This window comes from Oncorhynchus mykiss, chromosome 10, assembly GCF_013265735.2.
Source record: "Oncorhynchus mykiss isolate Arlee chromosome 10, USDA_OmykA_1.1, whole genome shotgun sequence".
In the NCBI taxonomy this organism is placed as follows: domain Eukaryota; kingdom Metazoa; phylum Chordata; class Actinopteri; order Salmoniformes; family Salmonidae; genus Oncorhynchus; species Oncorhynchus mykiss.
In genome coordinates this window covers 2,383,790-2,396,711 of record NC_048574.1, presented here as the reverse complement: position 1 = coordinate 2,396,711, position 12,922 = coordinate 2,383,790, and the positions used below count along the sequence as shown (strand labels likewise).

At 50.5% G+C, this 12,922-nt stretch overlaps 1 protein-coding gene across 2 annotated transcripts in view; it reads left to right on the top strand.

The window, feature by feature from the left end:
* The first annotated feature begins 715 nt into the window (after nt 1–715).
* LOC110533230 (high affinity cationic amino acid transporter 1) overlaps nt 716–12,922 on the top strand; it is an 87,453-nt gene continuing 75,246 nt past the window's right edge. For both annotated transcript variants that reach the window (XM_036989485.1, XM_036989484.1), the window contains exon 1: nt 716–960. The gene's annotated coding sequence lies outside the window, so the exon portion shown is untranslated. The remainder of the gene's footprint in view (nt 961–12,922) is intronic.

Below are 12,922 nucleotides of genomic sequence, written 5' to 3'. Positions count from 1 at the left end.
TTCTGTGGACTTCACCGTACAGAGGTTGCTCTCTGGTTCTGTGGACTTCACCGAACAGAGGTTGCTGTCTAGTTCTGTGGACTTCACCGTACAGAGGTTGCTCTCTGGTTCTGTGGACTTCACCGTACAGAGGTTGCTCTCTGGTTCTGTGGACTTCACCAGACAGAGGTTGCTCTCTGGTTCTGTGGACTTCACCGTACAGAGGTTTCTCTCTGGTTCTGTGGACTTCACCGTACAGAGGTTGCTGTCTGGTTCTGTGGACTTCACCAGACAGAGGTTGCTCTCTGGTTCTGTGGACTTCACCGTACAGAGGTTGCTCTCTGGTTCTGTGGACTTCACCAGACAGATGTTTCTCTCCTCTTTCTTGCATTCTATACCGACTGGCATGAGGGTTTGTGCATCGCTGCGTTAGTTGTTTGTCACAGCCATCCAGAGGGATTGGGACGTGTAGAAATCACTGATGACAGCACACAGCATGTTCGTGTGAGATTTGTGTGTATGTACTTTTATTTCCGTGAGTCTAAGAAATGTGGGTCAGTGGGTGAGTAGTCACTGTAGCTGTCTGTGTGTGTGTGCTCGTACATGTGAGCGTGTGCCTATATGCCTCTTTCTGTCAGTGTGTTAGACTGTATTAGATTGGGGAGGAGCTGTAGCCTTGCAGTCAGAGGAGCTAGCTGCGTTAGATTGGCTGTGTTAGAGTGGGGAGGAGCTGTATCCTTGCAGTCAGAGGAGCTAGCTGCCTGGAATAGCTGTGCTGCCATGTGATTCCTCATGGTTCTATTTTAGAACAGCACTGGTCTCTACACCACCAGCACTCACACTGGAGGAGTTAACAGATATACCTACTAATCAATCTACTATGCTCTCTGTCCGTCTCTCTTCCTTCCTTTCTCTCTCTCTCTCTCTCTCTCTCTCTCTCCGTCCTCTCTTTCAAGTATAACTCCTGGCGGTTGGTTGTGAGTGAGTACATGCTTCCCTTCTGTTAATCTGTGTGTTAAGGAACTTGCTCTGTTAATCTGTGTGTGTAGGAACTTGTTCTGTTAATCTGTGTGTTAAGGAACTTGTTCTGTTAATCTGTGTGTTAAGGAACTTGTTCTGTTAATCTGTGTGTTTAGGAACTTGTTCTGTTAATCTGTGTGTTAAGGAACTTGTTCTGCTAACCTGTGTGTTTAGGAACTTGTTGCATCTAACTTCAGAATAGTCACTACAGAACTTGTAATACATGGTGTGACAGAGCTGAAGTCCATGGTGTGATAGAGCTGTAGTCCATGTGTGACAGAGCTGTAGTCCATGGTGTGACAGAGCTATAGTCCATGGTGTGACAGAGCTGAAGTCCATGGTGTGACAGAGCTGTAGTCCATGGTGTGACAGAGTTGTAGTCCATGGTGTGACAGAGCTGTAGTCCGTGGTGTGACAGAGCTATAGTCCATGGTGTGACAGAGCTGTAGTCCATGGTGTGACAGAGTTGTAGTCCATGGTGTGATAGAGCTGTAGTCCATGTGTGACAGAGCTGTAGTCCATGGTGTGACAGAGCTGTAGTCTATGGTGTGACAGAGCTGAAGTCCATGGTGTGACAGAGCTGAAGTCCATGGTGTGATAGAGCTGTAGTCCATGGGGTGACAGAGCTGTAGTCCATGGTGTGACAGAGTTGTAGTCCATGTGTGAAAAAGCTGTGGTCCATGGTGTGACAGAGCAGTAGTCCATGGTGTGACAGAGCTGTAGTCCATGGTTTGACAGAGTTGTAGTCCATGTGTGACAGAGCTGTAGTCCATGGTGTGACAGAGCTGTAGTCCGTGGTGTGACAGAGCTATAGTCCATGGTGTGACAGAGCTGTAGTCCATGGTGTGACAGAGTTGTAGTCCATGGTGTGATAGAGCTGTAGTCCATGTGTGACAGAGCTGTAGTCCATGGTGTGACAGAGCTGTAGTCTATGGTGTGACAGAGCTGAAGTCCATGGTGTGATAGAGCTGTAGTCCATTGTGTGACAGAGCTGTAGTCCAAGTCCATGGTGTGACAGAGCTGTAGTCCATGGTGTGACAGAGCTGTAGTCCATGGTTTGAAAGAGTTGTAGTCCATGTGTGACAGAGCTGTAGTCCATGGAGTGACAGAGCTGTAGTCCATGGTGTGATAGAGCTATAGTTTATGGTGTGACAGAGCTGTAGTCCATGGTGTGATAGAGCTGTAGTCCATGGTGTGACAGAGTTGTAGTCCATGTTGTGACTGAGCTGTAGTCCATGGTGTGATAGAGCTGTAGTCCATGTGTGACAGAGCTGTAGTCCATGGTGTGAAAGAGCTGTAGTCCATGGTGTGACAGAGCTAAAGTCTATGGTGTGACAGAACTGTAGTCCATGTGTGACAGAGCTGTAGTCCATAGTGTGACAGAGCTGTAGTCCAAGTCCATGGTGTGACAGAGTTGTAGTCCATGGTGTGACAGAGCTGTAGTCCATGGTGTGACACAGCTGTAGTCCATGGTGTGACAGAGCTGTCGTCCATGGTGTGACAGAGCTGTAGTCCATGGTGTGACAGAGCTGTAGTCCATGGTGTGACAGAGCTGTAGTCCAAGGTGTGACAGAGCTGTAGTCCATGGTGTGACAGAACTGTAGTCCATGGTGTGACAGAGCTGTAGTCCATGGTGTGACAGAGCTGCAGTCCATGGTGTGACAGAGCTGTCATCCATGGTGTGACAGAGTTGTAGTCCATGGTGTGACGGAGCTGTAGTCCATGGTGTGACAGAGCTGTAGTCCATGGTGTGACAGAGCTGTAGTCCATGGTGTGACTGAGCTGTAGTCCATGGTGGGACAGACTTGTAGTTCATGGTGTGACTGATCTGTAGTCCATGGTGTGAATGAGCTGTAGTCCATGGTGTGACAGAGCTGTAGTCCATGGTGTGACAGAGCTGCAGTCCATGGTGTGACAGAGCTGTAATCCATGGTGTGACAGAGTTGTAGTCCATGGTGTGACTGAGCTGTAGTCCAAAGGTGTGACAGAGCTATAGTCCATGGTGTGACAGAGCTGTAGTCCAAGGTGTGACAGAGCTGTAGTCCATGGTGTGACAGCGCTGCAGTCCAAGGTGTGACAGAGCTGTAGTCCATGGTGTGACAGAGCTGTAGTCCATGGTGTGACAGAGCTGTAGTCCATGGTGTGACAGAGCTGTAGTCCATGGTGTGACTGAGCTGTAGTCCATGGTGTGACAGAACCGTAGTCCATGGTGTGACAGAGCTGCAGTCCATGGTGTGACAGAGCTGTCATCCATGGTGTGACAGAGTTGTAGTCCATGGTGTGACTGAGCTGTAGTCCATGGTGTGACAGAGCTGTAGTCCATGGTGTGACAGAGCTGTAGTCCATGGTGTGACAGAGCTGTAGTCCATGGTGTGACAGAGCTGTAGTCCATGGTGCGACAGAGCTGTAGTCCATGGTGTGACAGAGCTGTAGTCCATGGTGCGACAGAGCTGTAGTCCATGGTGTGACAGAGCTGTAGTCCATGGTGTGACAGAGCTGTAGTCCATGGTGTGACAGAGCTGTAGTCCATGGTGTGACAGAGCTGTAGTCCATGGTGTGACAGAGCTGTAGTCCATGGTGTGATAGAGCTGTAGTCCATGGTGTGACAGAGCTGTAGTCCATGGTGTGATAGAGCTGTAGTCCATGGTGTGACAGAGCTGTAGTCCATGGTGTGACAGAGCTTTAGTCCATGGTTTGAAAGAGTTGTAGTCCATGTGTGACAGAGCTGTAGTCCATGGTGTGACAGAGCTGTAGTCCATGGTGTGACAGAGCTATAGTCCATGGTGTGACAGAGCTGTAGTCCATGGTGTGATAGAGCTGTAGTCCATGGTGTGACAGAGTTGTAGTCCATGTTGTGACTGAGCTGTAGTCCATGGTGTGATAGAGCTGTAGTCCATGTGTGACAGAGCTGTAGTCCATGGTGTGAAAGAGCTGTAGTCCATGGTGTGACAGAGCTAAAGTCTATGGTGTGACAGAGCTGTAGTCCATGTGTGACAGAGCTGTAGTCCATAGTGTGACAGAGCTGTAGTCCAAGTCCATGTCCATGGTGTGACAGAGCTGTAGTCCATGGTGTGACAGAGTTGTAGTCCATGGTGTGACAGAGCTGTAGTCCATGGTGTGACACAGCTGTAGTCCATGTGTGACAGAGCTGTAGTCCATGGTGTGACAGAGCTGTAGTCCATGGTGTGACTGAGCTGTAGTCCATGGTGTGACAGAACTGTAGTCCATGGTGTGACAGAGCTGCAGTCCATGGTGTGACAGAGCTGTCATCCATGGTGTGACAGAGTTGTAGTCCATGGTGTGACTGAGCTGTAGTCCATGGTGTGACAGAGCTGTAGTCCATGGTGTGACAGAGCTGTAGTCCATGGTGTGACAGAGCTGTAGTCCATGGTGTGACAGAGCTGTAGTCTATGGTGCGACAGAGCTGTAGTCCATGGTGTGACAGCTGTAGTCCATGGTGCGACAGAGCTGTAGTCCATGGTGTGACAGAGCTGTAGTCCATGGTGTGACAGAGCTGTAGTCCATGGTGTGACAAAGCTGTAGTCCATGGTGTGACAGAGCTGTAGTCCATGGTGTGACAGAGCTGTAGTCCATGGTGTGATAGAGCTGTAGTCCATGGTGTGACAGAGCTGTAGTCCATGGTGTGATAGAGCTGTAGTCCATGGTTTGACAGAGCTGTAGTCCATGGTGTGACAGAGCTGTCATCCATGGTGTGACAGAGTTGTAGTCCATGGTGTGACTGAGCTGTAGTCCAAGGTGTGACAGAGCTGTAGTCCATGGTGTGACAGAGCTGTAGTCCATGGTGTGACAGAGTTGTAGTCCATGGTGTGACGGAGCTGTAGTCCATGGTGTGACAGAGCTGTAGTCCATGGTGTGACAGAGCTGTAGTCCATGGTGTGACTGAGCTGTAGTCCATGGTGGGACAGACTTGTAGTTCATGGTGTGACTGATCTGTAGTCCATGGTGTGAATGAGCTGTAGTCCATGGTGTGACAGAGCTGTAGTCCATGGTGTGACAGAGCTGCAGTCCATGGTGTGACAGAGCTGTAATCCATGGTGTGACAGAGTTGTAGTCCATGGTGTGACTGAGCTGTAGTCCAAAGGTGTGACAGAGCTATAGTCCATGGTGTGACAGAGCTGTAGTCCAAGGTGTGACAGAGCTGTAGTCCATGGTGTGACAGCGCTGCAGTCCAAGGTGTGACAGAGCTGTAGTCCATGGTGTGACAGAGCTGTAGTCCATGGTGTGACAGAGCTGTAGTCAATGGTGTGACAGAGCTGTAGTCCATGGTGTGACTGAGCTGTAGTCCATGGTGTGACAGAACCGTAGTCCATGGTGTGACAGAGCTGCAGTCCATGGTGTGACAGAGCTGTCATCCATGGTGTGACAGAGTTGTAGTCCATGGTGTGACTGAGCTGTAGTCCATGGTGTGACAGAGCTGTAGTCCATGGTGTGACAGAGCTGTAGTCCATGGTGTGACAGAGCTGTAGTCCATGGTGTGACAGAGCTGTAGTCCATGGTGCGACAGAGCTGTAGTCCATGGTGTGACAGAGCTGTAGTCCATGGTGCGACAGAGCTGTAGTCCATGGTGTGACAGAGCTGTAGTCCATGGTGTGACAGAGCTGTAGTCCATGGTGTGACAGAGCTGTAGTCCATGGTGTGACAGAGCTGTAGTCCATGGTGTGACAGAGCTGTAGTCCATGGTGTGATAGAGCTGTAGTCCATGGTGTGACAGAGCTGTAGTCCATGGTGTGATAGAGCTGTAGTCCATGGTGTGACAGAGCTGTAGTCCATGGTGTGACAGAGCTTTAGTCCATGGTTTGAAAGAGTTGTAGTCCATGTGTGACAGAGCTGTAGTCCATGGTGTGACAGAGCTGTAGTCCATGGTGTGACAGAGCTATAGTCCATGGTGTGACAGAGCTGTAGTCCATGGTGTGATAGAGCTGTAGTCCATGGTGTGACAGAGTTGTAGTCCATGTTGTGACTGAGCTGTAGTCCATGGTGTGATAGAGCTGTAGTCCATGTGTGACAGAGCTGTAGTCCATGGTGTGAAAGAGCTGTAGTCCATGGTGTGACAGAGCTAAAGTCTATGGTGTGACAGAGCTGTAGTCCATGTGTGACAGAGCTGTAGTCCATAGTGTGACAGAGCTGTAGTCCAAGTCCATGTCCATGGTGTGACAGAGCTGTAGTCCATGGTGTGACAGAGTTGTAGTCCATGGTGTGACAGAGCTGTAGTCCATGGTGTGACACAGCTGTAGTCCATGTGTGACAGAGCTGTAGTCCATGGTGTGACAGAGCTGTAGTCCATGGTGTGACTGAGCTGTAGTCCATGGTGTGACAGAACTGTAGTCCATGGTGTGACAGAGCTGCAGTCCATGGTGTGACAGAGCTGTCATCCATGGTGTGACAGAGTTGTAGTCCATGGTGTGACTGAGCTGTAGTCCATGGTGTGACAGAGCTGTAGTCCATGGTGTGACAGAGCTGTAGTCCATGGTGTGACAGAGCTGTAGTCCATGGTGTGACAGAGCTGTAGTCTATGGTGCGACAGAGCTGTAGTCCATGGTGTGACAGCTGTAGTCCATGGTGCGACAGAGCTGTAGTCCATGGTGTGACAGAGCTGTAGTCCATGGTGTGACAGAGCTGTAGTCCATGGTGTGACAAAGCTGTAGTCCATGGTGTGACAGAGCTGTAGTCCATGGTGTGACAGAGCTGTAGTCCATGGTGTGATAGAGCTGTAGTCCATGGTGTGACAGAGCTGTAGTCCATGGTGTGATAGAGCTGTAGTCCATGGTTTGACAGAGCTGTAGTCCATGGTGTGACAGAGCTGTCATCCATGGTGTGACAGAGTTGTAGTCCATGGTGTGACTGAGCTGTAGTCCAAGGTGTGACAGAGCTGTAGTCCATGGTGTGACAGAGCTGTAGTCCATGGTGTGACAGAGCTGTAGTCCATGGTGTGACAAAGCTGTAGTCCATGGTGTGACAGAGCTGTAGTCCATGGTGTGACAGAGCTGTAGTCCATGGTGTGATAGAGCTGTAGTCCATGGTGTGACAGAGCTGTAGTCCATGGTGTGATAGAGCTGTAGTCCATGGTGTGACAGAGCTGTAGTCCATGGTGTGACAGAGCTGTCATCCATGGTGTGACAGAGTTGTAGTCCATGGTGTGACTGAGCTGTAGTCCAAGGTGTGACAGAGCTGTAGTCCATGGTGTGACAGAGCTGTAGTCCATGGTGTGACAGAGCTGTAGTCCAAGGTGTGACAGAGCTGCAGTCCATGGTGTGACAGAGCTGTAGTCCAAGGTGTGACAGAGCTGTAGTCCATGGTGTGACAGAGCTGTAGTCCATGGTGTGACAGAGCTGTAGTCCATGGTGTGACAGAGCTGTCATCCATGGTGTGACAGAGTTGTAGTCCATGGTGTGACTGAGCTGTAGTCCATGGTGTGACAGAGCTGTAGTCCATGGTGTGACAGAGCTGTAGTCCATGGTGTGACTGAGCTGTAGTCCATGGTGTGACAGAGTTGTAGTTCATGGTGTGACTGATCTGTAGTCCATGGTGTGAATGAGCTGTAGTCCATGGTGTGACAGAGCTGTAGTCCATGGTGTGACAGAGCTGCAGTCCATGGTGTGACAGAGCTGTCATCCATGGTGTGACAGAGTTGTAGTCCATGGTGTGACTGAGCTGTAGTCCAAAGGTGTGACAGAGCTATAGTCCATGGTGTGACAGAGCTGTAGTCCAAGATGTGACAGAGCTGTAGTCCATGGTGTGACAGAGCTGCAGTCCAAGGTGTGACAGAGCTGTAGTCCATGGTGTGACAGAGCTGTAGTCCATGGTGTGACAGAGCTGTAGTCCATGGTGTGACAGAGCTGTAGTCCATGGTGTGACTGAGCTGTAGTCCATGGTGTGACTGAGCTGTAGTCCATGGTGTGACAGAGCTGCAGTCCATGGTGTGACAGAGCTGTAGTCCATGGTGTGACTGAGCTGTAGTCCATGGTGTGACAGAGCTGTAGTCCATGGTGTGACAGAGCTGTAGTCCATGGTGTGACAGAGCTGTCATCCATGGTGTGACAGAGTTGTAGTCCATGGTGTGACTGAGCTGTAGTCCATGGTGTGACAAAGCTGTAGTCCATGGTGTGACAGAGCTGTAGTCCATGGTGTGACAGAGCTGTAGTCCATGGTGTGACAGAGCTGTAGTCCATGGTGCGACAGAGCTGTAGTCCATGGTGTGACAGCTGTAGTCCATGGTGCGACAGAGCTGTAGTCCATGGTGTGACAGAGCTGTAGTCCATGGTGTGACAGAGCTGTAGTCCATGGTGTGACAGAGCTGTAGTCCATGGTGTGACAGAGCTGTAGTCCATGGTGTGACAGAGCTGTAGTCCATGGTGTGATAGAGCTGTAGTCCATGGTGTGACAGAGCTGTAGTCCATGGTGTGATAGAGCTGTAGTCCATGGTGTGACAGAGCTGTAGTCCATGGTGTGACAGAGCTGTAGTCCATGGTGTGACAGAGCTGTAGTCCATGGTGTGACAGAGCTGTCATCCATGGTGTGACAGAGTTGTAGTCCATGGTGTGACTGAGCTGTAGTCCAAGGTGTGACAGAGCTGTAGTCCATGGTGTGACAGAGCTGTAGTCCATGGTGTGACAGAACTGTAGTCCAAGGTGTGACAGAGCTGTAGTCCATGGTGTGACAGAGCTGTAGTCCAAGGTGTGACAGAGCTGTAGTCCATGGTGTGACAGAGCTGTAGTCCATGGTGTGACAGAGCTGTAGTCCATGGTGTGACACAGCTGTAGTCCATGGTGTGACAGAGCTGTAGTCCATGGTGTGACAGAGCTGTAGTCCAAGGTGTGACAGAGCTGTAGTCCATGGTGTGACAGAGCTGTAGTCCAAGGTGTGACACAGCTGTAGTCCATGGTGTGACTGAGCTGTAGTCCATGGTGTGACAGAGCTGTAGTCCAATGTGTGACAGAGCTGTAGTCCATGGTGTGACAGAGCTGTAGTCCAAGGTGTGACAGAGCTGTAGTCCCTGGTGTGACAGAGCTGTAGTCCATGGTGTGACAGAGCTGTAGTCCATGGTGTGATAGAGCTGCAGTCCATGGTGTGACAGAGCTGTCATCCATGGTGTGACAGAGTTGTAGTCCATGGTGTGACTGAGCTGTAGTCTATGGTGTGACAGAGCTGTAGTCCATGGTGTGACAGAGCTGTAGTCCATGGTGTGACTGAGCTGTAGTCCATGGTGTGACAGAGTTGTAGTAAATGGTGTGACTGAGCTGTAGTCCATGGTGTGCCAGAGCTGTAGTCCATGTTGTGACAGAGTTGTAGTCCATGGTGTGACAGAGCTGTAGTCCATGGTGTGACAGAGCTGTAGTCCATGGTGTGACAGAGCTGTAGTCCAAGGTGTGACAGAGCTGTAGTCCATGGTGTGACAGAGCTGTAGTCCATGGTGTGACAGAGCTGTAGTCCATGGTGTGACATAGCTGTAGTCCAAGGTGTGACAGAGCTGTAGTCCTTGGTGTGACAGAGCTGTAGTCCATGGTGTGACAGAGCTGTAGTCCATGGTGTGACAGAGCTGTAGTCCATGGTGTGACAGAGCTGCAGTCCATGGTGTGACTGAGCTGTCATCCATGGTGTGACAGAGTTGTAGTCCATGGTGTGACTGAGCTGTAGTCCATGGTGTGACAGAGCTGTAGTCCATGGTGTGACAGAGCTGTAGTCCATGGTGTGACAGAGCTGTAGTCCATGGTGTGACACAGCTGTAGTCCATGGTGTGACAGAGCTGTAGTCCATGGTGTGACAGAGCTGTCATCCATGGTGTGACAGAGTTGTAGTCCATGGTGTGACTGAGCTGTAGTCCAAGGTGTGACAGAGCTGTAGTCCAAGGTGTGACAGAGCTGTAGTCCATGGTGTGACAGAGCTGTAGTCCATGGTGTGACAGAGCTGTAGTCCATGGTGTGACAGAGCTGCAGTCCATGGTGTGACAGAGCTGTCATCCATGGTGTGACAGAGTTGTAGTCCATGGTGTGACTGAGCTGTAGTCCAAAGGTGTGACAGAGCTATAGTCCATGGTGTGACAGAGCTGTAGTCCAAGGTGTGACAGAGCTGTAGTCCATGGTGTGACAGAGCTGCAGTCCAAGGTGTGACAGAGCTGTAGTCCATGGTGTGACAGAGCTGTAGTCCATGGTGTGACAGAGCTGTAGTCCATGGTGTGACAGAGCTGTAGTCCATGGTGTGACTGAGCTGTAGTCCATGGTGTGACAGAGCTGTAGTCCATGGTGTGACAGAGCTGCAGTCCATGGTGTGACAGAGCTGTAGTCCATGGTGTGACTGAGCTGTAGTCCATGGTGTGACAGAGCTGTAGTCCATGGTGTGACAGAGCTGCAGTCCATGGTGTGACAGAGCTGTCATCCATGGTGTGACAGAGTTGTAGTCCATGGTGTGACTGAGCTGTAGTCCATGGTGTGACAAAGCTGTAGTCCATGGTGTGACAGAGCTGTAGTCCATGGTGTGACAGAGCTGTAGTCCATGGTGTGACAGAGCTGTAGTCCATGGTGCGACAGAGCTGTAGTCCATGGTGTGACAGCTGTAGTCCATGGTGCGACAGAGCTGTAGTCCATGGTGTGACAGAGCTGTAGTCCATGGTGTGACAGAGCTGTAGTCCATGGTGTGACAGAGCTGTAGTCCATGGTGTGACAGAGCTGTAGTCCATGGTGTGACAGAGCTGTAGTCCATGGTGTGATAGTGCTGTAGTCCATGGTGTGACAGAGCTGTAGTCCATGGTGTGATAGAGCTGTAGTCCATGGTGTGACAGAGCTGTAGTCCATGGTGTGACAGAGCTTTAGTCCATGGTGTGACAGAGCTGTAGTCCATGGTGTGACAGAGCTGTCATCCATGGTGTGACAGAGTTGTAGTCCATGGTGTGACTGAGCTGTAGTCCAAGGTGTGACAGAGCTGTAGTCCATGGTGTGCCAGAGCTGTAGTCCATGGTGTGACAGAACTGTAGTCCAAGGTGTGACAGAGCTGTAGTCCATGGTGTGACAGAGTTGTAGTCCATGGTTTGACTGACCTGTAGTCTATGGTGTGACAGAGCTGTAGTCCATGGTGTGACAGAGCTGTAGTCCATGGTGTGACTGAGCTGTAGTCCATGGTGTGACAGAGTTGTAGTCCATGGTGTGACTGAGCTGTAGTCCAAGGTGTGACAGAGCTGTAGTCCAAGGTGTGACAGAGCTGTAGTCCATGGTGTGACAGAGCTGTAGTCCATGGTGTGACAGAGCTGTAGTCCAAGGTGTGACAGAGCTGTAGTCCATGGTGTGCCAGAGCTGTAGTCCATGTTGTGACAGAGTTGTAGTCCATGGTGTGACAGAGCTGTAGTCCATGGTGTGACAGAGCTGTAGTCCATGGTGTGACAGAGCTGTAGTCCAAGGTGTGACAGAGCTGTAGTCCATGGTGTGACAGAGCTGTAGTCCATGGTGTGACAGAGCTGTAGTCCATGGTGTGACACAGCTGTAGTCCATGGTGTGACAGAGCTGTAGTCCATGGTGTGAAAGAGCTGTAGTCCATGGTGTGACAGAGCTGTAGTCCATGGTGTGACATAGCTGTAGTCCAAGGTGTGACAGAGCTGTAGTCCTTGGTGTGACAGAGCTGTAGTCCATGGTGTGACAGAGCTGTAGTCCATGGTGTGACAGAGCTGTAGTCCATGGTGTGACAGAGCTGCAGTCCATGGTGTGACAGAGCTGTCATCCATGGTGTGACAGAGTTGTAGTCCATGGTGTGACTGAGCTGTAGTCCATGGTGTGACAGAGCTGTAGTCCATGGTGTGACAGAGCTGTAGTCCATGGTGTGACTGAGCTGTAGTCCATGGTGTGACAGAGTTGTAGTTCATGGTGTGACTGATCTGCAGTCCATGGTGTGACTGAGCTGTAGTCCATGGTGTGACAGAGCTGTCGTCCATGGTGTGACACAGCTGTAGTCCATGGTGTGACAGAGCTGTAGTCCATGGTGTGACAGAGCTGCAGTCCAAGGTGTGACAGAGCTGTAGTCCATGGTGTGACAGAGCTGTAGTCCATGGTGTGACAGAGCTGTAGTCCATGGTGTGACCGAGCTGTAGTCCATGGTGTGACTGAGCTGTAGTCCATGGTGTGACAGAGCTGTAGTCTATGGTGTGACAGAGCTGCAGTCCATGGTGTGACAGAGCTGTCATCCATGGTGTGACAGAGTTGTAGTCCATGGTGTGACTGAGCTGTAGTCCAAGGTGTGACAGAGCTGTAGTCCATGGTGTGACAGAGCTGTAGTCCATGGTGTGACAGCGCTGTAGTCCAAAGTGTGACAGAGCTGTAGTCCATGGTTTGACAGAGCTGTAGTCCATGGTGTGACAGAGCTGTAGTCCATGTTGTGACAGAGCTGTAGTCCATGGTGTGACAGAGCTGTAGTCCATGGTGTGACAGAGCTGTAGTCCATGGTGTGACAGAGCTGTAGTCCAAGGTGTGACAGAGCTGTAGTCCATGGTGTGACAGAGCTGTTGTCCATGGTGTGACAGAGCTGTAGTCCATGGTGTGACAGAGGTGTAGTCCATGGTTTGACAGAGCTGTAGTCCATGGTGTGACAGAGCTGTAGTCCATGGTGTGATAGAGCTGTAGTCCATGGTGTGACAGAGCTGTAGTCCATGGTGTGATAGAGCTGTAGTTGTAGCAAAGCTGAAACCGTGGATCTACACATCTTAACGATCATTAAAAACAGATTACACCCATAATACATATTAAAATACCAAGTATTAGTAATCACAAAACTCTTATAATGGTGTGACAGAGCTGTAGTCCATGGTGTGACAGAGCTGTCGTCCATGGTGTGACACAGCTGTAGTCCATGGTGTGATAGAGCTGTAGTCCATGGTGTGACAGAGCTGTAGTCCATGGTGTGATAGAGCTGTAGTCCATGGTGT